The 16,495-nt window shown below is 35.9% G+C and overlaps 1 protein-coding gene across 1 annotated transcript in view; it reads left to right on the forward strand.

Moving 5' to 3' along the window:
* Positions 1 to 5,268: 5,268 nt before the first annotated feature.
* Positions 5,269 to 16,495, forward strand: part of LOC124411002 (carboxypeptidase N subunit 2-like) — a 30,512-nt gene continuing 19,285 nt past the window's right edge. The window contains exon 1 of the mRNA XM_046889809.1: positions 5,269 to 5,448. The gene's annotated coding sequence lies outside the window, so the exon portion shown is untranslated. The remainder of the gene's footprint in view (positions 5,449 to 16,495) is intronic.

Here is a 16,495-nt window from a genome sequence, read left to right on the forward strand (position 1 = left end):
ACACATGTGCAAAGAAAAAAAACCTAGACTGCATGTATAAGGAGCATTCCATCATGCCATCTCCGTTGAGCTTCGACCTTAACATCTAAGTTTTCAGTTGGTTGAATCTTTTTCAAATTATGTGTCCTAGCTTTTTTCATGTAACCATTTAGGATTATGAATATTTGAATACTTTCGTAATTCAATTTTTTTAAAGCTCGAAAAAAAAATATTAAATTTCAATTTTTCGATTCGATCTATTTCTAGATCGGTTCTGAATCTCTGGTGAGCTCAGTTTCTTCCGATCTTCTTTTGGCACTGTAAAAATGTTACATTTATGCAAGTGAACGCTTAGTTTTACCTTTTGAATTCTGGAATTTAGTGAAGAAGACTTGAAAGTTCTAAGGTCTGAAAATTCGCCCATCAATTTTTAACGCTGTGATAAACATATTGAAATTATGTAAAAGGTGAAATGAATTTTACTTTCTACTTTTTATAGTAAAATTTTCCGTATTGCCTGTATTCATTTCACCTTAAAATTCATTTGATAACGATTGTTAAGCATTTAAGATTTTTTAAAGAATTTTAAAAACTTTCAACCATTAATTTTTGCAAATCCAAAACCTTCCGAGTGCTGAGCGAAATAGGAAAAGTAACATTCGAAATAAAATAAAAATTCTCTGCAAAACTTATTTTAACTTGAAGTGAAACTCCGAGAACAAAGCTATTTTGTAACTAACGTATTTAGGCTGCCACGTTGAAAAAGTTGAAAAAATATCTAAACTCATATTAAACTGATTTGCAAGCATCTTCTCCTCAGGGAATTACTGGGACTGTAATCTCCGAGTGTTTCAACTGCATACTGTACTTTGTACATCAAGCATATTGCAATGCCAGACCTTAATGGTCTAGAAAAACGAAAGATAACATTTCAACCCATAAATTATACAATTTTATAATTGAAAAGTAATAGCAAGTTCAAAATAATTAGATCAGTAAAACAGCCAACGAGTGACAACAGACAGATGATAAGATGGCGATTATTTTTTTGATCTTTTTTAATGAACTTTGCGATAGAATTATTATTGTTGTAGGTTAATCAATAGAACTGCGCCCAGTTTAACAACAACTCGACAGCTTATAGAAGATGCCTTATACTGAGAATCTATCGTACGATTTTATATAGAAATTTAGAAAATGTGTCTTACATTAAAAACGTCTAATTCGAATTCAACTTCAAATAAAGCAATTTCTTAAACATGTTTTTTGAAAATCTGGCGTCCTGACGTGAAAAATACGATGCTTCGAATAAACTCGTGAAAAGAATTTTTCGTTCGCGGAATTTGAGTAGAACCCGTCTTTCAAAAACATTTTTTTAAATCATGTATCCAAGAATGAATGTCAAGTTTTAAAAGGCTAGACTTTTTTACACAAAAAACAGGTTGAATCATATTTTACTTCCGGCGACAGGAAGCGGGAAAATCTGCAGGGAAACTCAACGACATTTACTTTATTACATTTTACTTGGAAATGAAGAAAATTACAGTTCTTCGATATTCGAAAAGACTCTGCGCAATGTAAAAGAAAATTCTAGTTACAAGGTTCTCGTCTAGTCTCAATTCGATGTGTTTACACAGAGATGTTTTCATACGAAAAGTAGACAATTCCGTGCGAGATAGCTTCAGCCTCAACAGATTGTCTGTGTCTAGAACCATCGATCACATTACAGACAATTGTTGTAGGACGGGTAATTTTTCCGGCCATTTTATTTGGACCCTCGATTTTCCTCATTCCCTGGTTAGAGAGATTGCGTGAGAAGAAGTTCTGTAATATTCGTTGGGAAAGGGTAGCGCGATCTGTGCCACGGAACGTAGCTTTTTTATGACGTATTCTCGCAGTCCTATTATCAGAATTCGCAATTCAGGTAAACGACCGCGTGAAAAAGGAGAAAAAGTTCCGAGGCAGAGCGGAAAAATTGTCGGGCAAAGAAATGTGTTGGATATTATAAACGTGATGGAATTTATTCAATACGAATTCGTCGTTTGCCATTCTAAAGATAGGCGTCGAAGTCTTAAAAGGATGCATCAGCCAGTCCGAATCGAGAGTTAGAAAAAGAGAAAAACGCCGTTTCAAAATGCAATTTTGACGAAATGGCACGATTTTAAATTCAGACTTGACATCGTCCAATAAAATTTTTGGAATCCATTAACTGAACAGAACTTTTGATCGCGGATTTTGTTTTCTTTGAGTTCACATATTTGTGCTTTTTATGCGATTTAAAATTATTATTTCTGTTTTACTGGTTTTTTACGGCGATTAATTCGTCAAATCTTTAGCCTGTAACCTAAATTCAGTTCTAGAACGAAATTTATAAGCATTCTGAAAGAAATCTGAAGAAATATGGTGTTTTTTAAATATCATCGACTTTCAGGGGCTGCCATATTTTTTTTGCTTATTATGACAGCAAATTTTCATGTCGTTAGTCCGAAATCAGCCTCGGAGGGTCGAAATTTTCATTTTTTCTAGTACCACGTGGGACTAGATGATGGGTTTATTAAAAATAGAAAATTGTAATTTACCATATTTAAATGAAGTGCAGAATAAAAACTGATGTAATTTTTGTTTACGACTGTTTCCAAATATTTCATCCGTTGAAACGGATTTTTTTTCTGTCTTAATGGACTTTATTCACACTGACGCATGACGTGAAAAGTAGAATATTTTACAAATGAATATTAAATATGAGATAGTCACATGGTTTGAGGCAATTTTTAGACTTGAGCTAGAAATTTTCTATTTTGGAAGGTGTCCAATTTTTGCGAAAAGCAGCGTTTGACCCTTTTGCAGGCAAAACAAAATATCAGAGATAGGAATTGTTTTTCTCAACAGTCCAATCCAAACTTATCCATCGCATTATACGCGTACGCATATAGTTTCTGGTGGGAAACCTACTACTGTGAAAAAGAGGAAAACAATCCAAGGAAAAGCAGACCGGAGCACGAATAAAAGCCGATTTCCTACAAGGACAAAAACAGGGATAAACTTTTTACGAGCCAAGCCGACGTATAAGAAGCCTCCTCCTCACTTGCCGAGATAAACGGCTTCTGCAACGTATATTTCTGATGCACATAGGTATAAATTCCGTGGGTACATGGTATACATATATGCACATAGTCATTTGCATCGTTCGTATTATGCTTTTTTACGGTTCAAAGATCTGTTTACGCGTTGGTTTTGCGCGTATACACTGTATGAGGAATTGATTAAAAGTATTATTCTTACGTAAAATTGACGTCATTTACCGGCGGGATTTTTTTTCTAACCTGTGTCATGGCTTTTTGAAAATAAACGGCGAGCCTGGAGCTCACTGCGCCTGAGGTTAGGTGATCATCGCATGCATGCATGGTTTTTTTTAAGAATTTTTTTAATAAGTTTTAACAGTAAATATTGATATAGGCTTTTTAGGCTTAATAAATACACTCTCGAATTACATAATAAATTTTTTTAATCGATTTTAATCACTTTTCATACACGAAAGTCGTAGTTGAAAATCGGTGTTGATGATTTCTCGGACATGGTTGACCTGAAATCAAAAAATCGAACGGTTTTAGATTCAGCATGTTAATGGCCTTGGAATAAATCATGCGTTTTTTGAAATTTCGATTTGAAGTATAGTTTTCTTTTGCGAAAAAACGGTAAAAAAGCGGTCTTTGTTAAATTTTTCGAAAAATCGCCGGCACATTGTCAATTTTACAAATATTAACATTGTACGATCCATTCCAAGGCCATTAACATGCTGAATATAAAACCGTTCGATTTCTTGGTTTTAGGTTAACCATCTCCGAGAAATCACCAACACCGCAGACCTACCTTTTGTTAGACAGATTATCAATTACGATTTTCGTGTATAAAAAGTGATTAAAATCAACAAAAAAAATTTATCATGTAATTCGAGAGTGTATTTATTAACCCTGACAAACCCTACATCAATATTTACAGTTGAAACTTATTAAAAAAATTCTTGAAAAAAGCCTTTCTTTCCCTCGTTCATCTCTATAGGATGCATTGTATGTAGTTATACAGTTCGTGTCGGCTGTCTTGAAAGTGTTCTCAGTTCTCAGACGTCAATGAATTGTTTTTGATTGTAAATCCAGTTAGACAAAGGATTTTTTGCCGCTCGTTTACCGCGTATGTAGCTGGGCATGTATACCTACAGAATTCAAGTTCCAAAAAGTTGACGTGCAGGTTTGGTGTCAGTTTTTTATTCATAGTTTCATTGGATGTTCAAGAACAATAATATATGCAATATAGCGGTTCCATTTAAGAAAACGAGATGTATTCCCGGTTGACCTCGCTATTTCACCTAAAAAAACAAAATGAAGCGTAGTAATAAGAAAATTGTTGAATCATCTTACACTGCAGAATATTTCAAACTTCCAATGTGAACGGTTATTCGTAAACAGTTATAACGAAATATGCTTGAACGCCAGACATTAATCAGAAAAAAATGAGTAGTGAAAATTTCAGTGAATCAAATGTTAGAAAAAGTGATATAACAAGTTGAGAAAATCTCCATTAGTGTAATAATGCGGTAATGATAAGAGAAATTTTATTTTTCACAGTAAGTATAGAAAACTATAGTAAAATGGGCATTATTACAATGACTATTTAACTATCGTTGGAATTGCAAGAAAGTGTGATGTAAGCGACCAACTATTGAGCAGAATTATTATTCTTAGTACTACATTATTCAATTATTTTAAAACTGCATCTGTGTGTTTAGTCAACCACATGCCCCCACTGTAACAAGTCATTAACAACAGTTTTTTGCTGCGCCAGCATCGAATCCCCGCAATAGTAAAAAGAAAATATAGTACGAGTATTACGAGTGACCATAAAATCAAAACGAATAATAAAACCAAGCTACTAAATTTTCTGGTTGCAGCTAAAAAACTAATTTTTATTTTCCGTCCAACACCATATTCTTCGGTCATAGTAAAACATAAAAATTATGTGGTCTATACGGTAACCATCAACTATGAATTTTTCGCGATGTGCTGCAGGAAACTTTTTCAAACGGTTTCTTTTCTCTTCTCAATTTTTCATTTAGATTTACAAAATTGGTATAAGACAATTCTGGATATTCTTGATGTAAAATCTAAACTCTAACGCGAAGGAAAATACTGGTAAGTATTATGAAAACGATAAGTTAGCAAAGTTCAGACATCGGCTACCGACATCGCTGGCCGTGGGGCGCGCGAAGATCCCTTCTTTACCGACGGCGCCGGCTTGCGCGCAGCGAACGAGCCTTCTCCTGTCTCACGGCAGTCAGCTGTCTTTCTTCGGTGCGACTTGCGCGTGCGATTCTCAACTGTCACAAGCCGTCGCCCGTGTTTACGCTGTGGCAGGATTAAACCGTCAAACAGTAATTCTGCGAAGGATCGTCGCTGCTTTTATCGCCTCGAATAGGTGAGTAAATCTTTCGCGTGTCTGAGCAACGATTGGCATGAAATGCGAACGCCAAATACACCCATTCGAGAGATTCGTTGACCGACATTTTAACCGAGAAACGACGCCGGCTAACGTCGCACTTGCACTGTTGATCGTGTTTCTCTTGTTGACACCTGAATTCGTGGACGCCATTGTCATGCGGTTTCGATGTTCGTCGTTCAAAAGTGAAAACAAACCGGCAGTGATGAAGTTCACGATGTAATTATTCCGAGGATGTTCAGTTGCATGTTTTTGGCGTTAAGGATGCGTGGAGCGTACAGTCAGGTCGAAAAGTGCTGAAACAAAAAAAATTGGCTTGAAGTTTTGGAACTTAATTTGATTGTTTGAATCGCGGGAAATCATATGAAATGATTAAAAAAACCCGACTCACGCATATTTTGGAAACTCAATAACTCTTGCAAACTCATTCTAAAATTACGAAATGGTCATTTTTGTTTCTCAGTATTTCGTTCCATCAATCTTATACTAACTTCAACCGAATACGGAAAAAGTATTCGAAAAGTTTAACTGAAGCTCATCTAGTTGCAAGGAAATAAATTTCAAATGTAAAGATCATATTTAAATACATTAACAACGTCAGAGAAATCGCGTTATTCCATTTTATGATCGAAAAAATTTCGAGTTATGTATATTGTTCAGTTCAGATGAAGTATAGCTAGTTTTATTGCATGGTAACTGAATTCTCAACAAATCATTTCAGTTGGATGTTCGACGAAATTAATATATTTCTTACTAAATCATAAATTGATCGCCTGTAGATTATAACGATTTTACATATTGAATTTTTTTTACCATCTGATGATCTCCAGAAGAAATCAGTTTACAACGATTTGTATAAAATTGATTTGTGAATAAGATTTACCATTTTTTATCAAAATTGCACGACCTGTATGATTTTTCGGTGAAAAAAATAGTAAAACAAGGTGATTTCTCTGACGTTGTTATTAACGAATTGTTTACAATTGAATTTCAGTGTTTCAAAATATTTTTTTATGAATCACAGGGACTGTCAAAAAATTATATTCAACTTTGATGGCTTAATTTGCACTTTTTGAATCTGTTTTTTACGTTTTGAATTGAACCTATTTTTGGCCCGATTGCATACGTCCAATACATCGGATTTATTAACCATTCTAATTATCAGCCGAACGTGATTGATTGTCTCCCGAAATTATCATTTGAATGAAACTTGTTCTTCTGTGGTATAATTCAGTACACCTTGAAAATTTACAGAGCTTAACAATTTAATTAAAAACGTTACTATTGTCTTGAGGCCATCGAGCCCATGAATTCGCGCCAACTCTTGCAGCATCTGCGAGTTTGATACAAGCGCAACGTTCTATAGTCATGTTTTGAAGTCGGTTTCGTTCTCATTTAAAATTCGGCAAGTGTATAAATATTCATACAGTATAGATATTCGCCAATTCGGCAGTCCTGCAATAGCTAACATTTATACCGTTTCTTTTTGGACGAAATCTTTTGCCACCTGCAAACGTGCATGGCTACCTTTGCCGCGTAAAAATTTTCGAATAAATAGCTAACCCCATGATATAATATAAGCGTTTTATATATGTTGGAAAACTAAACAAAATGACCAGCAACAAGAATTTTTCATACATCTCCGAAAAAGATATTGAAATCAATTGTTCTTGAGAACTATTTACTATCGGATGTCGTCGGACAGCCATTTAATCACACTATTAATGGTTACTCATGGTACACATTTTCTTGTACTCTCAACAGAATTTGAGCCTTTATCGTAACGACACCAGTGTCACTGGAATTTTCTATAGTAACCGTGGTGCGAGTATACATAGTGTGCCTAGGAGTGTAGCTTTTGTTTCCAAAAAAGATTGTCTCTCGCGATGGACTGAACTTAAGTAGATGTGTACCAACGGCGCCAAAATCCCCTAGATCGGTGGTGATTAATTGTTGTGACGTTTACTCTGCGTGGGGAAAAAATAAGCGAGACTTTAAGTAACTCACATCACAACTATACATACATGGTGAAGTTACCGAGCAGGGTAGCGTTCGCCAGAAAAAAAATTCCCTAACAATATAGGGATTTTTTTAGACAATTGGTACACGGCTCACTTAAAGGCTTTGGCCTCGAAGAAAGGGGCTTGTCGTAGGAGTTCGAGGCACACCATGTGTTCTGCAAAAAATCAAATCTTCCTCAGTGACGCCTGCGTTTCATGTTCCATTTCTTTGCCAAGAGAAGTATTATAAGTTAAAGGTACTCATAGCATAATCGTCATGTATGTATGTACGTACATTCTTACTGCCAATATCCCGTCACGTTAACGAGATTAGCCGTTAGTACTTTAATGAAGTTGGCACGAGCTTGTACTGAGTTGCTAAGTATAACAAGACATGATGTACGTTCTGTAAATCACTATATATACTATATTTCACACGTTTCTTCAGTGAGCTAATTACGAATTCATGAATAATCATGCCAATAATCGTTGCGGGTATAATGTCGTTATGAATTTCTAACAAATCATACCTCTTGCATGACTTGACAATTATTTGTCGGTTATTTGGCCCAACATTTAATGACTATGATCCATCATAGACACGCGACTGCGGATAGAATCATTATAGCATTGTTTAAGTTTATAACTAAAATTTCTTCAACTTTTTCAGTGTTTAAGGTCAAAGATGAAGGGGGGAGGTCAAAATTTTACGTTTCGGTCCTGAGAGTCGCCCTCCTCAGAAAACTAAAAATTATTTGATAATTGTAAATAGTTCTTTCGGGTTCGTTATTTAGTCTTAGACTCCAAAATCATTGAACAATAACTACGTAGACAATGGTACATCGTAACAACGGAATGAGAGGAAGCGAAAGAGGAAAATGGGTCATTGATCGATTGTGATGTGACGGAAAACTCGACCGCTAGTTATATTTCTAGAGTAAAACGTTTTTTGTATGAATGTTCAAAATTCGATTTTTGGTAAAATTAATCACGTTAGCCATCTGGAACGAAATTAAAGTGAGCAATGTTAACGTTTTGCAACTTTAGAAGTCGAATTTGCAAAATACGAGTAATGTAACGTTTGGCTTTACTACGATTTACCGAATTTCAGACATTGTCTTTAGCTAAACTGACAAAGCGATGAACTTTGTAAGAAAAATGCATCGTTACAACAACGTTATTAAATTCAAACTCAAAACTTACATTCCAAAGGACGACATGTAGTGCAAAACTTGTTCTGTAACACGCATATTAATTAAATATGCATCAAATTTCATGCGCATTGTAAAGTATTTAAATAGAAGTCAACCTTGAAAATATATGCAGCATGACGAAATTAAAAAGTTTACGTATCAACTTCTTCCTAGTAGGCTTGTCAAAAGTTAAACAGGAGTTTCAAAGCTATCGAGAGCTCGAGCATTACGTGAGCCCCTACTAAACACCGTATATAATTTGTTTACGTCCGCTTTTTTTTACGGTTATAGTATATAATGCAATCGTGACGTCATGGATCGAAAAAAATACCGCCGAAGAAAAATATCGTTTGACCTTGAAGTGAAAAACTTGCTCTCTGAAATTCGTATCTGCAAAATGATCCATGTGCCGGAGTTAACAACGTAATATGACGTAATGTGTAAATCGCTATGTAAACATCTACCTATAAATAAAGTAATGATGATGCATGCGTGCACGCGGCTGCAATCGCGGCTTCTGCCTTCAACTCGACGTATCAAAGCAGTTGTGAGATTTTCAATGCAGGTGTTCCCATCTCGTTTTACCCAAACGACGAAGGTCACCGATGCTGGTTTTTTCGTAAATATTTATTTGTTTGTTTCGATCGAATGGCCACATAAACAAAAGTGATGACGTGTTTGGCCATTTTCCAATTTCTGCATTGCTTTCATGAATTATTATATTTTTCTACATTCTCGAAGGTAGACGTGATCTTTCAATCGGTTCTGACGTACAAAGTGTTCGTTGACATTTCTCAAATTGCAATGCATGTTTGCAATTTTATCCCTGAATTCATCTAGCAAACAATTACGAAGATTTCTCACAAAACAAATTATGGGATTCATAATGGGGGAGATGGGGGATAAAAACAATGAATTTCCTTGAACCAAAGTGGCCAACTTAAAATGCTGTCTTCCATTTCTCTATCTTATGCAACGATTCTCTATGTTGTACGTGGAAAATTTCACGTGTGTACCAATCACATTAGTTGATTATGCTTTTTTGTATTTAGTTGGCACTTTGGGATTTTTTACAAATTTATAAATCGTATAAAAAGACTTACCCCTAAAATATTTCTGAGATTATACTTTGAGTCGCGGATAGAGAACGATGCTGCTTACTAAACCTACCTGTATGAACCTGGAATGGCATTTTTAAAACTTGAACACGAAAATCTAAGTTCTGATTATTCAATCTTCATATATAAAAATCCCGTGTCACAATGTTCGTCCACGCTAATCCCGAAACCGCTCAACCAATTTTAGTGAAATTTTGTAAATGTGTATTGCTTGGTCCAACTTGAGAGATAGGATAGTTTTTATTCCGATAAGTCACCCTCAATATTTATTATTGCAAATTTGAGGAGTTTTTATACAACAAAGGCGTTTCGTTATAGGCATTTTCGAAAATATTTGACTCCGGGCTCAGCATCAAAAGCGCAATTTCGCGAGAAAAACCGGGTCTTCCATGTTTGTAGATTCGATATGTAATTGGCGACATTTTTTTTGAAACGCTGAGACTGTTTTCAAAAATAACATGAAGCGAAGCAATTTTCTGAATAACTTCTCGAGGACTCGTCCAACTCACAAAGTCGGAAACCTTCGTACGTGAAGTCACGTCAGTTTTTTCAGAATGACGTGCTGTTAATGTGTTTGAAAATTGTTTGCAAATATGCAGTACTAAAACTATTTTAAGGATTGATGAGGATTTTTCAAGAACTCTATGAAACTCCACACTTGGAAACTTTGTTTTGAAAATTGCGTGGGACGGGAAGGTGGTACGCCATTTTTTCAAAATGTTTTTTTTAAACTTGATCAGTCGAACTATTTTCCTAAGCTGTCGGTAAGTGTAGAACTATTGAAACTGCTACCGGAACTGTGATTTTTTTTTTTTGGAGGGGGGGGGGGGAAGTTTCGAAAATGCTGTACTAGGTTACGTATATATACAAGTTTTACCACGTTTTTATGCATGAAGCTAGCAAAAATATATTTAAATTAATTTCCACAGTATTATACGATAACCAATGATTAAATTATATTAGGGCTTATTTTATTCAAAAGTATGTAGATCGAGCTTTATACTTACATACTTTTTTCGTGGGAATCAATCAGCAGGAGCGTAGAAATTGAACACGACAGTAAATAGGAAAGAAGTATTTATTTTCCGGCATCAATTTCACAAATAATTTTCCATAACTAATTCAGAAACTTGAATTCGTAGACCGTGGACAATTATTTTACGAGCGAATAATTGTGACTCATTATGCAATGTCTATTTCAAAAATTCTTCCACACTAATCTTGGCAAAACTTATTCATATTTTAATACCCAGTTCCTTAGGCAGAATCATCCTCAAGTTATAAAATACTAATAGTAAATAGCTTGAACTCTGTTGCAAGAGATCTCGTTCGGCGCCAAGTTCTATGCGATGCAGACACGCGATAATCGCGAATGAAGAGCTTCGGAAGTTCGGACGGATGCTCTTTGGTGGCGCTGTCATACTAGCCAAAGAATTTTTTCGATGCCTCTCGGTGTTGTCTTTTTACTCATATGCATAACTTTGCAGGGAAAACTTGGCTGTCACGACGGAGGTTGAGGAGAAAATTCTGCATCTAATTGTGTTCTATTCTTTAATATTTTGCGTATATTTATAAAATATTCGCTTTCCATTAATTGCAAAGAACAATGAAAGCTGTTCAAACTTACCTTATGCGAGATATGAATCACTCGAAAGTATTGTAAAAATACCCAAGTTTCATGGATCTTTATTTTGTTTTATATTTTACTAGTTTCGGGAAAAGTAATTTGGTAATTTCTTCTCTCTTTTCATTCCAAACAAAGTTAATGCAAATTATTAGCAAGTTGAAGAACGGACTGCGTAACGTTATTCATGCGAAAGTAGATTTTACAGGAATTCGATTGCACACAACTTTTACAATTGGATTTCGTGACAGAAATGAATAAATACGACCCAATTATTATGTACATATATACGACCCAATAAATTTTGAGCACATCTGTTGCCTAGGTTTATTTCAGATTTGTTTATAAATTAGAACGTTACTCAATTTTGTTTTATTCTCACCATTCGTAAACTGCACTTTTCTCTGTTGAAAACCTTATCGGAAAAAAGTTTACATTTTGCAACAGTAGGACAACTACTCACTGATTGTGAGTTGGGTTTCCAAAACACGAGACTGGTGTTCCACGTAAGAACTTCCTCCGTCAGGAGCGTACACGTGATTGAAATTATTTATCGAGTTATTTATAGAGCCTATAACGTCCAAAATGTCTGAAATTATTTTCCCACTAGAATATGTGCAAAAGGTCAGTTCTTCGGTAACAAATCTGGAACACATAACTACTCCATATCGTTACCTTAAGATTACTCTCTAGCGATTACTATAAAATAAGAAGTAAATAACAAACTCGTAAATCATTCGTAGCATGATATTTGCTTACATGGAGACATATTATTAATCGACATAACATTGTAGTATTAAAATGGCCTGAAAAAATAATAGCATCAGCTAATACATCCATTTATATTTTAAAACACAGTATAAGTATCGATGTACACAGAATAATTATTCGTAAATTTGTTTATTTCACTAAATATCTTACAAAGAAATTTCTTCACAGTCTTATTCATTACTTTTGTACTTGTCAAGCTGACGGTCCTCCTAAAATCAACCTTATACCCAAATGCATCAATCGACCTTCAATGTCAGAGGAGGACCTATAAAATCAGAAACCATTATTTCGACAATTGCTATCCAATATTTCGCATGACGCGTGATTTGAGGTCATGATCAGATAATCATGGGTAACCTACGTGGTATATTGATCTATGTCTAGTGTCTACCTATCACCCAGAATGATCAGGTAGTTTACTTTTTGGGGTTGTGGTCTTCCTGCATCGCACTATCGTCTGACTGTCATTGTACTCACTCTGCACTGCCACGAAGTTGTCGCTGAATTCGGTTCGTACTATTTTTTACCCTCATGATTTCTTCGTGTGATTGCCGGGTTCACTTCATACCTTTCGAACTTTCAAGTTATGTTGGAAGCCATCAAGCGGATAAGCTGCAGATCTGAATCTTGTAGTCTCTACAGGGTGTACATGTTAACTCTGTACATAGACGAGCATTTTGAGGCATGACACCCATTGTCGAAAACTCATCCTAACAGCTGTGGAGGGCTTTGAAGGATTTGGTACCGCGCGCTCGATCGTAGTGTAATGAATCAGATGTGACTTGCACTTTCGACCCAAAGTTTTATTCAGCCGTAGACAACACTACAAAGTTCTCGTATGAAATCAAGGAAACGATAAACTTGAAAAAAAAAGATAAACAATGACAAAAATAATAAAACATTCGTCGTAGTTCGAGATAGAATCTCACGTCTTCGTTTCCGATTATCGTTTTGTTGATTTTATACGAGAACTTTGTAATGTTGTCTACGGCTGAATAAAACGTTGGGTCGAAAGTGCAGATCACATCTGATCCATTACACTATGATCAAGCGTGCGGTACCATATCCTTCAGACCCCTCCATAGCCTTTACCATGGGTTTCCGACCATGGGTGTCATATCTCAAAATGCTTGTTTAGGTGGACATACCCTACACATCGTATAAGCATGTACAGAGTCAACATATACACCCTGTATAGCTGGCACAGTAGTGTTTTTTGATGATCAAAGTACCTCAGCTCGAAAACCAATAACAACAAACGCGGAAGTATGGCTGATACGCATTGCACTATACTGTAATGTTACATAGCGTATAACACTTGTCACTCATTACATATGATACCACTATACACTAATGAATTGTAATCTGAGCTGTCATAATTTTATGCTTTACTTCAATTCATAAGTATCTATCGTAATTGGGATAACTGAAGAAATCGCTTGTACATGAAATCTGGAGCTCGTGACTTTTTGATAATGCTGATGCTGTAACATTTCCCTGCATAGCAATTTCTTCAGTAATATGTGATATTAAAGAAATTTCTTACCAGTTTCTATTCCATAAACATACTCGAGGTGCTGAACTATCTGATGATGTAAAATCCGTTTCCTGCCTGCTGTATATATAATCGATGTTCACGCAACAGCAAATTTGGCTTACACTCTTATCGCTGGTGATTTTTTCTTCCAAGACTATATCAATTCGATTCATCTGCGTTACTATGGAAGTATTTACTCAGATATCTTGAGTCCGTGAAGGCTTTTTCATTTTTGTAACAGTGACTTACATGTCAGTAGGTTAACAAAAATTATAGATAAGTGACATCTCACCTCGTACATTTACATAAGTAATCAAAGACAGCTTCCGCATAATGTCTTATCGGGTTGCATGTCAATAAGACATGTCAACCAAAGTAAATAAATTTCGATTCTTTACATGAAATATTAACCAAAACCTTTATTCATTACTTATAAAGTTTGTTTTTGTCTTTTTATGTTGATCAATAAGTAATTTAATTCCTTCGGTTTCTTCAAGTTGGTGACTTGCTTTCATATCTCTTTGCTTCTGTGCAGAGGAGGAATAGGTCTTTCTTGCGGATGCACAATGCTTTTCATTGTTTTTGCACAAACGGTAGTCAGTCTTATGCGGCATACTTTTCTAAAATTTGATGCATTCAGCAGTTTACTCTTCAGATATTTTCATTCGCTACTATCACCTTGGCTGCTTGTAAAAACTTCAATGAGCTCTTGATCTGCTTGCTGTTCGGTTAAGGTGCTTATAAAGACGCGTTGTATACCTCGAAAACGCTGGGATGCAAAACTCCTATACCGCTCAAGCGATCAGAGTGGAACTTGGGTAATTAATGCCTTATTTTGGCAAAAAGTGGAGGGTTTTTTTACTTTTTCAAAATTTGGAAAAAAATTTTACAGATTGGTTACCACCCACAGAAATTGGCCAAATTTTCACAGTTGCACTAAATGGATTGAACTATCCGGTATGATGCTACTCGGTGGTGATGAAACACACATTTTGAGCCCAGTTCCATGAAATTTGATGGTGAAATGACGAAATGGTAGCTGATCTGGTTTTCGAGTATGAAGAACACCGAAATCTTATTTTGGCGACATTTGTTACCGATCCTTCACGCATGCCGGTAATTTTTTACCGACATTACACGCATACATTACCAGCATGCGCGTAATGTCTGTAACAAATGGCGCCAAAATGAGATTTCGGTGTGCTTCGTAATCGAAAACCAGATCAGCTGTTATTTCGTCATTTCACCATCACTTTCCGCCAATCAACTTGTTAACGATAATATTGTAGTTTTCAGCAGTGTTACTGGTGACGTTGTAATCAAACTCTTGACATGCTAACCCTGTTGTGTCATGGCTTCAAAGATTTTGCCGTAAAATCTTAGCTCGGTCAAAACCTGCGCAACATTTTCTTCCCCTTTTCTCCGAATGCCATCACAGAAGTATCTCAATTTAGAGCACCTTTTGTATTCACCGAAGACATGACTTGGAATATTGACAAAATCTTTTCTCAGACGTCACAATTTGTCAGACACCAAGACACCTTGAGCCAGGGTACTGGTTCGCCGTCACCATATCGGTACGAATTCTTATTATTAGTGTACTACTTTCGATTACCTTTCGTCACTCTCCAATTGACTTCTTGGGGTCTGACATTTTCTTGATTTGAATCTGTTTTCAATTTAGTTTTTGCAATTTCTTTGATCTTGGTGGTAAGATTTCGCAATTGACGGTTTCTGCGCTCAACTTTTTTTACAGATTAGTCATCGTATGGGTTGCAATCCGGACTTTTTTGTTAGAAGCTATTATACCATCATCAGCAATGAGTGAGGAATATACTAGTCCATGCATTTTCGTACTTTGCATAAATCCTTCAGCGATTGCACTGCTTTCCACACTGTAAGAGCTCTGATTACTCCCCGAATTTTTAAAGCATTTGATGTTCTTTGGGAGCCTTGTTTTTTTCATCCACGTTACTAACTGTGCAATACTGTTCACGCATCACCATTTTACAATATCACCTCGAGCTATGTTGTTTTGATACACGCATAAGCAGCTATCACCCGATTCAGGTTACCTTTGTAAATCACGTCTCATGTTTATCACTCTGATTTGAATTGACATTAGCAACATAAATTGGGAGTTGCATTCACTGTATACATCCAATCTTAAGGTAATTTATACAGTGGAACATGAGTGAGCACTAAATAACATAAATGAAGTTTACAGCGGTATTTACCCGGATATTCTGACTCCAAACCTTTTAGCACGGTCAGCCACGGTGTATCATATGCAGACGCATCGCAAGTTTCAGGCGTCAGCGTGTCGGTTCCATGTTACTCTGGTCACTAATGTGTGAGTTCGTGAGTACAACAGACTTTAAAGCTCAAGAGAATTTGCATTCAACGATCGGCCACTCTCGCAAGCTCAGCACCGAGCCGAAAAGGCAATCGTGGCGTCATCAGTATTTACAGGTTAACGAACCATGAGGTTTCATTTAACTTGTTTGTCTACTGTTTCATTTTGCGAGAAACGAAGTTCAGTGATTTGTGAATGCTGTAAAACGTCAAACAACCGAAATGCTATCGCAGTAGTTTCAGCCGCAGCCATGTTGATATTATGAGTGTGTAAATACGTGTATAAGCTGTCGATGGAATATTTGATAATAGTACATTATGTAACAAGGGAATAATCGACTTTTATTCCTGTTCCTATTCCGACTCAACTCTGACCAAATCTATTGACTCAAAAAGTGGGAATCACTCACGCACAGAAGCTGAGTAAT

This window comes from Diprion similis, chromosome 10 (assembly GCF_021155765.1).
Source record: "Diprion similis isolate iyDipSimi1 chromosome 10, iyDipSimi1.1, whole genome shotgun sequence".
NCBI classification, from domain to species: Eukaryota; Metazoa; Arthropoda; class Insecta; order Hymenoptera; family Diprionidae; genus Diprion; species Diprion similis.